This window comes from Lactuca sativa, chromosome 6 (assembly GCF_002870075.4).
Source record: "Lactuca sativa cultivar Salinas chromosome 6, Lsat_Salinas_v11, whole genome shotgun sequence".
Lineage (NCBI taxonomy): Eukaryota > Viridiplantae > Streptophyta > Magnoliopsida > Asterales > Asteraceae > Lactuca > Lactuca sativa.
Window position 1 is genome coordinate 62,619,037 of NC_056628.2, and position 12,666 is coordinate 62,631,702.

Genomic DNA, 12,666 nt, shown 5'->3' on the forward strand with positions numbered 1-12,666 from the left:
AAATTTTGATATGTTTATTTGTAAAGAAATTAAAGTCACTCTCGTTATGTTTTTTTCGGTGGGTAAAAGAAGGTAAAGACGGGGTAAACATCCTCCAAATAAATAAATAAATAAATATAAATAAAAATAAAAAAATACCCAAAAGTTGAAACAGACAAATATCAAAACTGGAATAAAAACAACACAAAAAATTAAAACTGAAAAAAAGAATATATATATATATATATATATATATATATATATATATATATATATATATATATATATATATATATATATATATATATATGTTTGTTATGTAAATACACTTAATAAGGTATAGATCGAACCTTTTAAATAATGTGGTTTAAAAAAAACAAGAGATTTTTTCCTTTAATTTTATTTTAATAGAATAACAGTGAATTGAGTTAAATTATGAAATAAAAAAATCAATTATATATTTTTTTATTGCAAAACATCATTGAAATTTATAGAGAAAATAAAAAATCAATATTTTTTTAATGAATATAACTAAAATGTTTTGGTCTTCAATTGAAAAATTATATCGAATGATTTGTGAAATGTTGATTGAGTTATTTCATATTCTTATTTTATTTTTTATTCTATTACTTTCCATTTATAATTTAGTAGGGCTGATTAAACGATCATGACTTTTAATACTTTAAGTTCTTAGACACAATGAAAAAAAAGAACGTAAATTTGATCGGTTTAGTAAGTCATATGATTAAGCAAAATAAGTGATATCATGATTATATATGGATCAAAACTACATACTTTGGATGGTTCTATCTATAAGTTTAGATAGATAATAGCCAGTGGCAGATCCAAAACTAAATATAAGTGGGCTCCATTTTCATAAAAAAATATATAAACACATAAAATTCAAAACTTTTTTGGGGTTTTGAGGTAAATAAAATGTCAATTGGGGCAATTTAATGTACAAATAGGTTTTAAGGAGAGTGTTTTTTGTAAAAATATGATTTTTGAAGTGTTTATTAATAATAAAAATGGTGGGACACATTTCTAAGTGGGGTCCATGCACCCCCTAAATGGGGTTGCATCCGCCACTGATAACAGCCATATATATATATATATATATATATATATATATATATATATATATATATATATATATATATATATATATATATATATATATATATATATTATACTATATTATAAAGCATATTAGTCATATCTTGAATTTTAAGAGGTATAAGTTACAAAGTTTTTTGTACAAATCAATTATACTTAAATAATTCATTAATACTTGTCAAAAATATGACGAATAAATATAAGGAAAGTAATTAAGAAATTCAATTTGAACCAAAATGAAAATATTAAATTCATGTATATAAATTAATTTATATTTCTTAAACTAAACATCAATATTAATTAATTTGCATCAATACTATAAACATGTTGTATAACTATAAGGTATAAACATAAATATTGTATTTAAAAGTGGTAATTTTTTTATTATATAATAACTAATAATAAAATCTAATAAAATTTTCCCTGTAAGAAACTATTCGCCAAAAAAATTAATTATCGGCGCCGCTTTGCGCAGACACACATCTAATATATATATATATATATATATATATATATATATATATATATATATATATATATATATATATATATATATATATATATATATATATATATATATATATATATATAGGGTGCAAACGAACCGAGCCGAGCTCGAGCTCGGCTCGATTCAAGTTTTCTTGTATTGAGCTTGTAAATAATTATACAAGCTCGGCTCGGGCTCAGGGTCGACTCGTTTTTTATCCGATGTGCCTAAATGAGCTTAAGCTCGGATCGAACTCGTTAAGAAACTCGTTTACCAATACCCTAAATCCATAATTCCCCTAATATTTTTTATTTTAATATATATAAATAATAATAAATTATATTATATAAAGGCTCGTTTAGGCTCGCGAGCCTAATCAAGCTTAATGATATAGGCCCGAGCTCGAGCTCGTTTAATAAACGAACTTAAGATTAAGCTCGAGCTCGGTTCGGGCTTGTTTAAAATCGGTTTCGAGTCGTGCTGTTAACGATCCGATCTCGAGTAGGTCGCGAGTAGCTTGGCTCGTTTGCACCCATATATATATATATATATATATATATATATATATATATATATATATATATATATATATATATATATATATATATATATATATATATATATATATATATATATATATATATTCGAGTAGGTCGCGAGTAGCTTGGCTCGTTTGCACCCATATATATATATATATATATATATATATATATATATATATAGAGAGAGAGAGAGAGAGAGAGAGGGGGACGTTATATGGAAAACAAAAAAAAAACCGTAAAAATCATAAAAATGTATAAAAAATACTTAAGAATCACAAAACTTTTTTTGACTTTTATATATATAAATCGCAGCTATTTTAAAATTTTCGCTGAAAAAAAAAATTAAAAAATCGATTTTTTTTTTATTATTTTTTTTCAAAAATATTTGCAGTGAATTTATATAAATAGTTGCGATATTTGAGAATATAAAGTCAAAGAGAAGATTTTAGATCTCTAAGTATTATTTTTATATATTTTTGTAACTTTTAGGATTTTTTGTTTTTCATAGAACTTAAACATCTCTCTCTCTCTCTCTCTCTATATATATATATATATATATATATATATATATATATATATATATATATATATATATATATATATATGTATGTATGTATGTATAGGTGGAGGTTCATTTGAGATCACATATATTTTGTGAGACATGAGGACAAATCTAAGCTTTTGATCAAAACTGATCTTGTGGCTCATAAGAAAACGTGATTAACACTAATTAATCTAAATGATTAAGTAATTAGGGTTAGATTAGTCACTAGGTTAAATATTAGATCATCATATTTGTTATCTTCGCGTTATCATAAAACCCAGCTGCTTCGATTCTTTCCACCAATTCATAGTAATCGATCAACATTCCTTCATCTTCGATTCACGCTAATCAATCTTTTATTTGCTTTAATTTGAGTGATTGATGTTTATGTTCATCTATCGACAACAATTCATTTCAATATTTTTATCGATTTTAGCTCTGTGATCATCGATTTCATCAAAGGTAGAAGTTCAAGTGTTCGGTCGATTTCTATTAATCTTCATTTTCAACAATTGCTAACGATCTTTCAAGTTGTGCTTTTTACTCTACATCATGATTTCATCAATTGATCAAGGTTTGAGTTTTATTCCCCTAAGTTTTCATCGGTTTCAGATCAACGATTTTTAGCCATTCATAAACATTGGTAATCAATCATCAACTGATATCGATTTCCATCAGATTGATGCTTCGAGTTTACTATCAAATCAGGTGTTTTATCAATTTAACTTCATCTTAAATCTATTATCATTTCAAGTATTTGATTTCAGCCATCGATTATCAATTTCAAGCTTTTGGTTTTTTCTATGCATTCGAGCACATATTAAACAAAGATAAGCAAGCAAAAATAACATATCTTCGTGTTATTTTGTGCTCATTCTATAAAATCAATGAGGTATGTACATAATTGTTATTGTTCTTGAGCCAATTATCTTACATTATACATGCACTCTACCTATTGGATGAAAGTCGTGAATGAATAAAGAGTCTGATGTAAAGTCTGATATATCACTCCTTCCTTCCCACCCTTAAACTTTATTACGATTTAATGATATTGACCCCAATTTCCAAACTGATTTTTCTTAACGTAGTGATGACTAATGTACTTCTTCTTTTTTAATTTTTTTCATCTGTAACATTATAGTTTCCAAATTGCATACAAATACACAAACTACTTACATAATTTTCTATACATATAAATACACATATTAAAAAAAATACTTTCCGTTATAGCATCCTACTTTTTTTTTTCATTTTTTTTCATCCATAGCATTATAGCATCCAAATTGCATATAAACAAACAAACGACATACATAATTTTTATACATATATTTGCACATATGCAAAAATAATACGCATCCCATTATAGTGTCCTATTTTGGTTCCTTGGTTAATTATGGTTCTTTATTGAACCTCGCCTTATATATATATATATATATATATATATATATATATATATATATATATATATATATATATATATATATATATATATATATATATATATAAAATTGTTTAATATAAATTAATATTTAAATGACCTAAAACTTAAGGTGATATATAACAAAATAACATTATTAATAAGTTATCTCAAATAAGCTCTTAGCTTATTTGTATTGGAATTCAAATTAAGTTATCAATAAGTTAATTTATAAGTTATTTTATAAATTATTTATAAATTATGATAAGTTATTTTTAAAGTTTTATGAAATACTAAATAAGATAACTAATTTTTGTGGAAAAGGAGCTTTTTTGTATTAGAATTCAAATGAAAGTTACATCCATATTATGTTTACATCCACATGGTACGTGTAAGTTGTTAAAGGCATATTGATTTATTTAAATCCAATTATATCGACTCTAATGCCTTGTTAACTTCACAGAAATTCGATGCTATCTTATGCCGACACTACTGAGCAACTTTTGTTTAGGAAATGTACTTGATAATAAGGTAATTAAGTTTTTGATTTGTTTATATCTAGGTAACCATTTTTTTTTACACATCTAGATAACAAATTTTTTGGAAGTGTTCACATATGATTATTATGACCGGCTGTAGCAGGTTACCAAGATGTATACAAAAAAAGATTGTATACAAAAAAGTTCGTTACCTAGATGTATACACTTCCAAAAAATCTGTTACCTAAATGTATACAAAAAAAGATTGTTACCCAGATATGAATACACCGAAAAGGTAAAAGTAAATTACACGAATAATCCTTGTAGTTTGGGTAATTTTATGTGTTTGGTCCCTATTTTATTTTTTAACTTGGGTAGTTTGTTGTGTGTTTGGTCCATGTTTTACCTCAAAAGATTATTGTGCCATTTTTTACTATATTTTTAATTAATTTTTTTTATTTATGTATTTATTTTTTATATATTTTAAAAAATTAATAGACCTCACATCCACATCTTCACTATCGTTTCTTTTTTAGGTCCTTCAACTCCATCGAGCCAACCCCACAACACACTGTCTCTTCATTGAATTTTCCATCACCACAACCCAATAGAAGCTGTGGAGTTGGTTCGCCGGAGTTGAAGGACCAAAAAAAGAAGGGATAGTGAAGACGTTGATATCATTAAAGATGAAAATGAAAGAGAAGTTGAGGAGGATGAGAGATGAGATGGTGACTGGTGGGACCGAGCTTAAATTTCTCGAATGTGGTTTCAGGTTTAGGGTGAGGAGATACAAATATATGGGGTCTATTAATTTTTTAAAATATATAAAAAATAAATACATAAATAAAAAAATTAATTAAAAAATGATATAATAGTCTTTTGAGGTAAGATAAGGAACAAACGCACAACAAAAACAGACAACATGGATTATCTAAGTTAGAAAATAAGTTAGGGACCAAACACATAAATTATCCAAACTACAGGGATCATTCGTGTAATTTACTCTTACCTCTTCAGTTTCTTCATATCTGGGTAACTATCTTTTTTTGTACACATCTAGGCAACTAACTTTTTGGAAGTGTTCACATATGACCATTATGACTGGATGTAACATGCTACAGCAGGTCATAATGGTCATATGTGAACACTTCCAAAAAGTTCATTACCTAGATGTATACAAAAAAAAGATAGTTACCCAGATGTGAACAAACCGAAAAGTTAATTATCTTATTAAATCAATTTCCCTTTTTGTTTTGGTTGATCTTTTTTAAAATAATATATATATATATATATATATATATATATATATATATATATATATATATATATATATATATATTCAATACATGTATACACAATTTATTTTTTCCTATTTATGGTCTGTCTTTTTAAAAGTAAAATGCAAAATTAAATATTTAGCGAGAATTTCCATCACATTCAATGTGTCAAGGGGACACCGGCCTTACTCAAATATTTGACAAGTATTAATTATATATGGGTACAAAATATGGTCAGCTGGAAGTACAAATCGTCAACAAAAAAATTAAATGGGGATACAAAATTCGCAATGGTTGTGTGAAGCCAAGCATTCCCCAAATTAGGGTTCTTGTTTGATGGTTTCTTACAAGCAACAAATGTTTATAAAAAAAAAATTTAACGTAATTATGAAATTATAGGCTCAAAGTACTGCATAATTTTCTTTTAGTAATTGTGATTATGATGTATATATTTGAAAATATAATGGTAAAATAATATCAGTTTATAAAGAAACGTACATAAAATGAATGAGCTAGATAAATTGACCGTATAATTGATCAAAAGCAAATATATTGTGTGCCAATTAGGTCGTGTTGGATTGACCTACAATTAATTTATGGGTCTTTTTTAACTTTATACATAACCAGGGTCGGTCCGATTGTTTTTGATACCCGGGGCGAAATAAGAATTTTATGCCCTTATATATGTTCCATAAATGTGTTGCTATTTCTATTATAAGTACATTTCTATAATGGATAAAAAGTTACGTACGTTGCTCTAAAGAAAGTAAAGGACATTGGTATTTCTCATAATTTTTCCAAAATCAAAAGATGAAAGTTGAAACAAAATTCCTTTTTATCATGTGAAATACCTTGTGTATCTGTTATAACTCATAAATCTTTTTAATGTTTTTTAAATCTATAAGAATGTGCTTAATTCATGCTTTTCACTAAATTAATGTACATGCTAACTTTTTTCTTAATTCCATTTACAGGAAGAGGATTTGTATGAAGTTGACATTCTGTTAAATGTAACTCCCCGATTCTCAGGTATTGTTCAATTATAGTTTCTTGGTTTTGGCCCTACTCGACGAGTCGGTTATCCTACTCGTCGAGTAGCAGCGGGAGTGGATCGCGATTTAAGTGATTGACTCAGCGAGTCCACTAGTGGGACTCGGTGAGTAGGATCTGGCAAGTGAAACCCTAATTTCCGGGGTTTGTGCCCCTATTTAAAGGAGCCTTAGTCTCCCTTGGGTCTCTTTGCAGTCTTAGAGAGCCCCTGATTCGAGTGTGTGTGCTTGTTGAGTGTGTGAAGCTTGAATAGAAGATTTTGAAGGAGAAGGCTTAAAGGAAGAGGAGGTTGGAGCAAGTTAGGTGGGGAAATCTGCACTATTTTCAGTTGTCATCTTCCAGAGGTATCCTAAATTACCAACTCTTCTGTGAGTTTTCCTTTTTATTGAAGTTCTAGGGTTTCTATGGACCTTAAAGGTTGATAAGTTGAACAATGAGTTGGATCTGAAGTTGTAACTTCAGATCTGAACCCTCTCTACGCTCGAGAAACATAAAGTCTCAATAATTGATCATGTATGAGGTCCCTCTTGGGCATGAAGCCCCATTAAGAGCTTAGAATTGGCATTTAGAGCCTTAAATGCAATGCATGTACGTAAAGTTTGTGACTTTACGTAATAAGTATACCATAGAAGCCTAGATCTATGAATTGGAGCCACTGCATGGCTCAGAATAAGTCGGTATGGGAAAAAGACCAAATGGACCTGGCGAGTCACAAGGATGACTCGGCGAGTCTGATGAATGAAGCCGTGAAACTCGACGAGTTGGATGAACAACTCAGCGAGTCAGATGAACTTTCCCAAGGATATGCCCAACGTATGCACCCATCGAGCTTCGCTTAGGAAACCCGACGAGTGGCTTTAGGGTTCAGTCGAAAAACGAGGGAAACTCGACGAGTCACTCGACAACTCGGCGAGTGCACCGGAAGCCAAGGAAACTCGGTGAGTAGCCGAGGGAACTCGGCGAGTCAGGTCAACATGGACTGTTGACCTTGACTGTTGACTTTAACCATTGACCTAAGTTGATCCGTTGACTTTTGAGGACAGTTCTAGGAGGATCAGAATCTTATGTATGCAATTCGTAATAAATATAGGTAGTGGGATTCGTGACAGTAGCCCGAAGGTTGGAACTAATTTCTCTTAGACGAAGTTTCGAGGTGAGTTATCCTTACTATACTAAGGGGTCTAAGGCACCAAGGCCGGCCCAATGGATTTGATATCCTAGTAGTATTTGATATGTTGAGTTGAGTTAGTAATGTATGTCGGTTGATATGCTAGTCGGGTAGATCTGTAGGACTGCCTGTGATACTGATTGATTGCCTGTAAGTGTATTTATCTGTTACATGTCGACATGTTGTGTGGGGTGGGTTGAGGTTGTACTGCTCCGTGCGGTAGCCAATAAACCCGAGAGTATTCCAGATATGAGCTGAGGGCCCGGTAGGCATTCCAGACTCATATTGAGGACTCGGGAGCATTCCAGATACGAGCTGAGGGCCCGGTAGGCTTTCCAGACTCGTACTGAGGGCTCGATGGCATTCCAGATACGAGTTGAGGGCCCGGTAGGCATTCCAGACTCGTATTGAGGGCCCAGGGGTAGTCCAGCTTGTAAAGTTGTGGACCCAGTACATGCTGTTCTGTTTTAATTAATATGATATGCTATTGTTGATATTGCTATGTGGACTGTATGTGTATCGGTATTTTGGGGTGACTCACTAAGCATTCGGACTTATAGTTTCATTTTATGGTTTCAGGTAACTCAGGGGATCGCGGCAAGGCCAAGGCGTGATCGTACAGCTCCTCCTACTATGTTATGTTTCTGGGAAAAGACTCTGATAATCAATGTTTTGAAAACTAAATTTGTAATGTTTTGATGAACATGACATGTTTTTAAAAGTTTAAAATTTGCTTGAAATTTTGGATGTTACAAGTTGGTATCAGAGCCTTGGTTTGAGTGAATTGGAGGAACATTCGTGCGAATCCAGTCTCAAATCAAGGAAGATTTTCAAAATAGTTTTTAAATGGTTTTCAAAATAAGTAAAGGAGGATGCAGGGTGTACGATCAGCCGAAGCCAATAAGCAGACCCTAAAATACCATACAGTTATTTGATATTGTGATATGTTTTAACAGCATGCTAGTACTAGTATAGGGATCTTCAGGAATTGCATGATAAAATTGTCTGATTATGTGGTGCCTGCTAGCCTAGGGTTTCCTTTGCGTGAAATTGACATCATTACTGTAGTGATTTAGTGTATGCATCACAGTTGTACATAATTAAGACCTTATAGCCTGAGAATGTCTGGTTTAGCCTTATGTTCTTTTCTTGTTTGATTGGGAGCTTAGGGTAGAATTGTATATTCAAAAGTCTATTAAGTACAGCGTTATGTGTGGCTAGCATGCACTAGTGCTGCAGGGTTGGTGGAAGTTTCATGAGTAGGAAGGTTGTTGGGATGAGTCCGCCGATTTTGAGTCGTCTAGCATCCTTTTAGGAACCAGACTTGAGTGCTCGATGTGATTATATGTATTGTTAGGGAGTTGTGGTGATACTTGGAACAAATATGGGTAGGTGTGGAAGGTAGTATGGGCCCGTACTGCTGAAAGCACAGGACCCATACGCGTGACAAGGAAGTCACAACTCCCAGGGTTTTGTTGGGGGTTGGTCCCTAGTTGTTGTGTATGAAGTTAACTAATACCTTGGGCTGTGTTTCAGAATGGTGATGACTAGGCGCTTTGTGACTGGATCCGGGTCAGGATCAGGGTCGGGATCAGGAGAGGGCGGACAGGGGGAGCTGACAGCACCCGAGACGATCGGCCAAATGAGGCCGGATGAGATGGACGACAGGATTCGAGCAATCCTGCATGATGAGGTTGCTGCGTTGTTCCGGGCCGAATTACCGAAAATGTTCGGGTCAATTAAGACCGCCATGGTGGAGTATTTCGATTAGCGTTACGCAGCCCTCACAGAGACGGCCGCTGCAGCAGCTGCATCATCTGTAACTACGGCAGGGGGAGGAGTTGGTAGGGGTTTTCAGTACCGGGATTTCGACAACACGAATCCCCCTACTTTTGATAGGACACAGGATCCCATCAAAGCTATGAGATGGATTTCAGATGTGGAGGGTGTTTCTTCACCTGCTCGTGTCCTACTGACCAAAAGGTCAGGTGTGCTCTTAACCTGCTTATGTCCGGAGCCAAGGATTGGTGGAGACTTACGACTGGGGTGTATACTGATGATCAGAGAACTGTTGTTACTTGGGAGCAGTTCAGCGATATGTTCTGCGCTCGTTACATCCCGAGGGTTGAGCAGGAACGTTTGGCACAGGAGTTTCTGAGTCTGAGACAGGATGGAGAGTCGATGACGGAGATCACCCTTATGTTCACTGAGAGGGCGATGTTCTGCCCAGAGTTTGCTTCCGAGCAGTCTCAGATGACCCGTTATCTGAGTATGCTCAAGACTGATATCCGACAGTTCGTATCCACCCAACGATGTGATACTCTACTAGAGTTACAGGAGGTCGCCAGGCGGCGGGAGTTAGAGATTGAGCTGCAGTTGAGGGAGCAGCGGCCTAAGACTGCCGATGCTAGGACCGGGGGTCAGCAGGGCCGCACTTGTGGGAAGTATGGAAAGGGTCATTTTGGGGTATGTCGGGCTGGTAGTGGGTGCCATAAATGTGGCAAGGAGGGGCCTTATGCGAAGGATTGTCGCCAGGCTGCCCCAGTTCAGGGTATGAGGTTGTGTTATCACTGAAACCAAGTTGGCCACCTGAGGGCCAACTGTCCGCTACTTACCGCCAAGCCGGTGCAGGCTGCAGCATCGGCTACCTTGAGGATCACAGACGGGAGATCAGAGAGGACAGAGCCTCCAAAGGCTCAGGGCCATGCTTTTCAGCATACGGCGGAGGAGGCCAGAGCAGCACCAGATGTGGTTGTTGGTACGTTTCTATCCTCACCTTGTTTTATTTATCTATCATATGCTTATCTATTGTACCTGTAATTATGTACGTTTTTGGTGAATTCCTTGCCTGCTTTGGTCTTATTCGACTCGGGGGCGAGTCGGTCCTTCGCGTCTCAGTCTTTTAGTGGGGAGCTCTATACGCCTATGAGCGAGTTAGAGTGTCCATTGCGATTGTCCATCGCTAACGAACACGGGGTTTCTGCTTCTTCAGTTTATTGAGGATGTGACTTGGAGATTTTCGGGCTGTCTTTTCTGATAGATTTGATTCTGATTCCCATGGGGGAGGTGTGCGTGATTGTAGGCATGGATTGGCTCAGTAGGTTCGGTGCTATGATCGATTGCGAGGGTCAGCGAGTGGTGGTTCGAACCCCAAGTGGGGGAGAACTGGTGATATATGGTGAGGGCACCAGAGTAGGTTCATGTTTTTGCTCAGCTGCCAGGGCTGGGCAATACATTCAGCATGGGTGTATGGGTTATCTAGCGTATGTGGTAGATACGCGAGTCAGGGACCAGATTTCGGTCTCCGATGTACCGGTGGTCAGGGAGTTCGTAGATGTGTTTCCGGAGGAGTTGCCAAGGATACCTCCGGAGAGGCAGGTCGAGTTCAAGATCGACCTGGTGCCAGGTGCGGCCCCTATCGCTAAGGCGTCGTACTGATTGGCGCCGCCTGAGATGCAGGAGCTGTCGTCGCAGCTGCAGGAACTGCTGGGCAAGCAGTTCATTCGACCTAGCAGCTCTCCATGGGGAGCGCTGATCCTTTTCATCTGGAAGAAGGACGGCTCACACCGGATGTGCATTGATTACCGGGAGTTAAACAAGCTAACGGTGAAGAACCGTTATCCACTTCCGAGGATAGACGACCTCTTTGATCAGCTGCAGGGCGCATCTTGGTTTTATATCACCAGGTCAGGGTTAGGGAGGAGGATGTGGAGAAGACCGCATTCCGAACTTGTTATGGGCATTACGAGTTCGTGGTGATGCCGTTTGGGCTCACCAACGCGCCAGCAGTGTTTATGGACCTAATGAATCGGTTCTGCAGGCCGATGCTCGACCGCTCGGTCATAGTGTTTATTGATGATATCTTGGTGTACTCCAAGACCCGAGAACAGCATGAGGAGCATCTACGAGAGCTGTTGGGGGTCCTGAGGCGGGAACGGATGTACGCCAAGTTCTCGAAGTGTGAGTTTTGGTTGCGAGAGGTCCAGTTCCTCGGGCATCTCGTTAACCAAGAGGGGATTTTGGTCGACCCGGCCAAGATCGAGGAGGTTATGCAGTGGGAGGTCCCAAAATCCCCCTCGGATATTAGGAGCTTTTTGGGACTGGAGGGATACTATCGGAGATTTATACGAGATTTCTCGAAGATTGCAGTACCCCTCACTCGCCTCACGAGGAAAGGGGTGAATTTTTGGTGGGGTCCCGAACAGCAGGGAGCGTTTGAGACCCTCCGCCAGCGTTTATGTGAGGCACCAGTCCTGACACTCCCGGAGGGAGTTGAGGATTTTGTGGTGTTCTTTGATGCCTCCATCACAGGGTTAGGGTCGGTTCTCATGCAGAGGGGACGTGTGATAGCCTACGCATCGCGACAGCTAAAACCGCATGAGACCCAATACTCTACGCATGATTTGGAGCTGGGGGCGGTGGTGTTCGCCCTCAAGATATGGAGACATTACCTTTTGGGGGTCATCTGTACCATTTACACGGATCACAAGAGCTTGAGACACATCATGGATCAGCCGAACCTAAACATGAGGCAGCACAAGTGGCTCGATATAGTCAAAGACTACGATTGCGAGATCCTTTACCACCCTGGTAAGGCAAATGTGGTT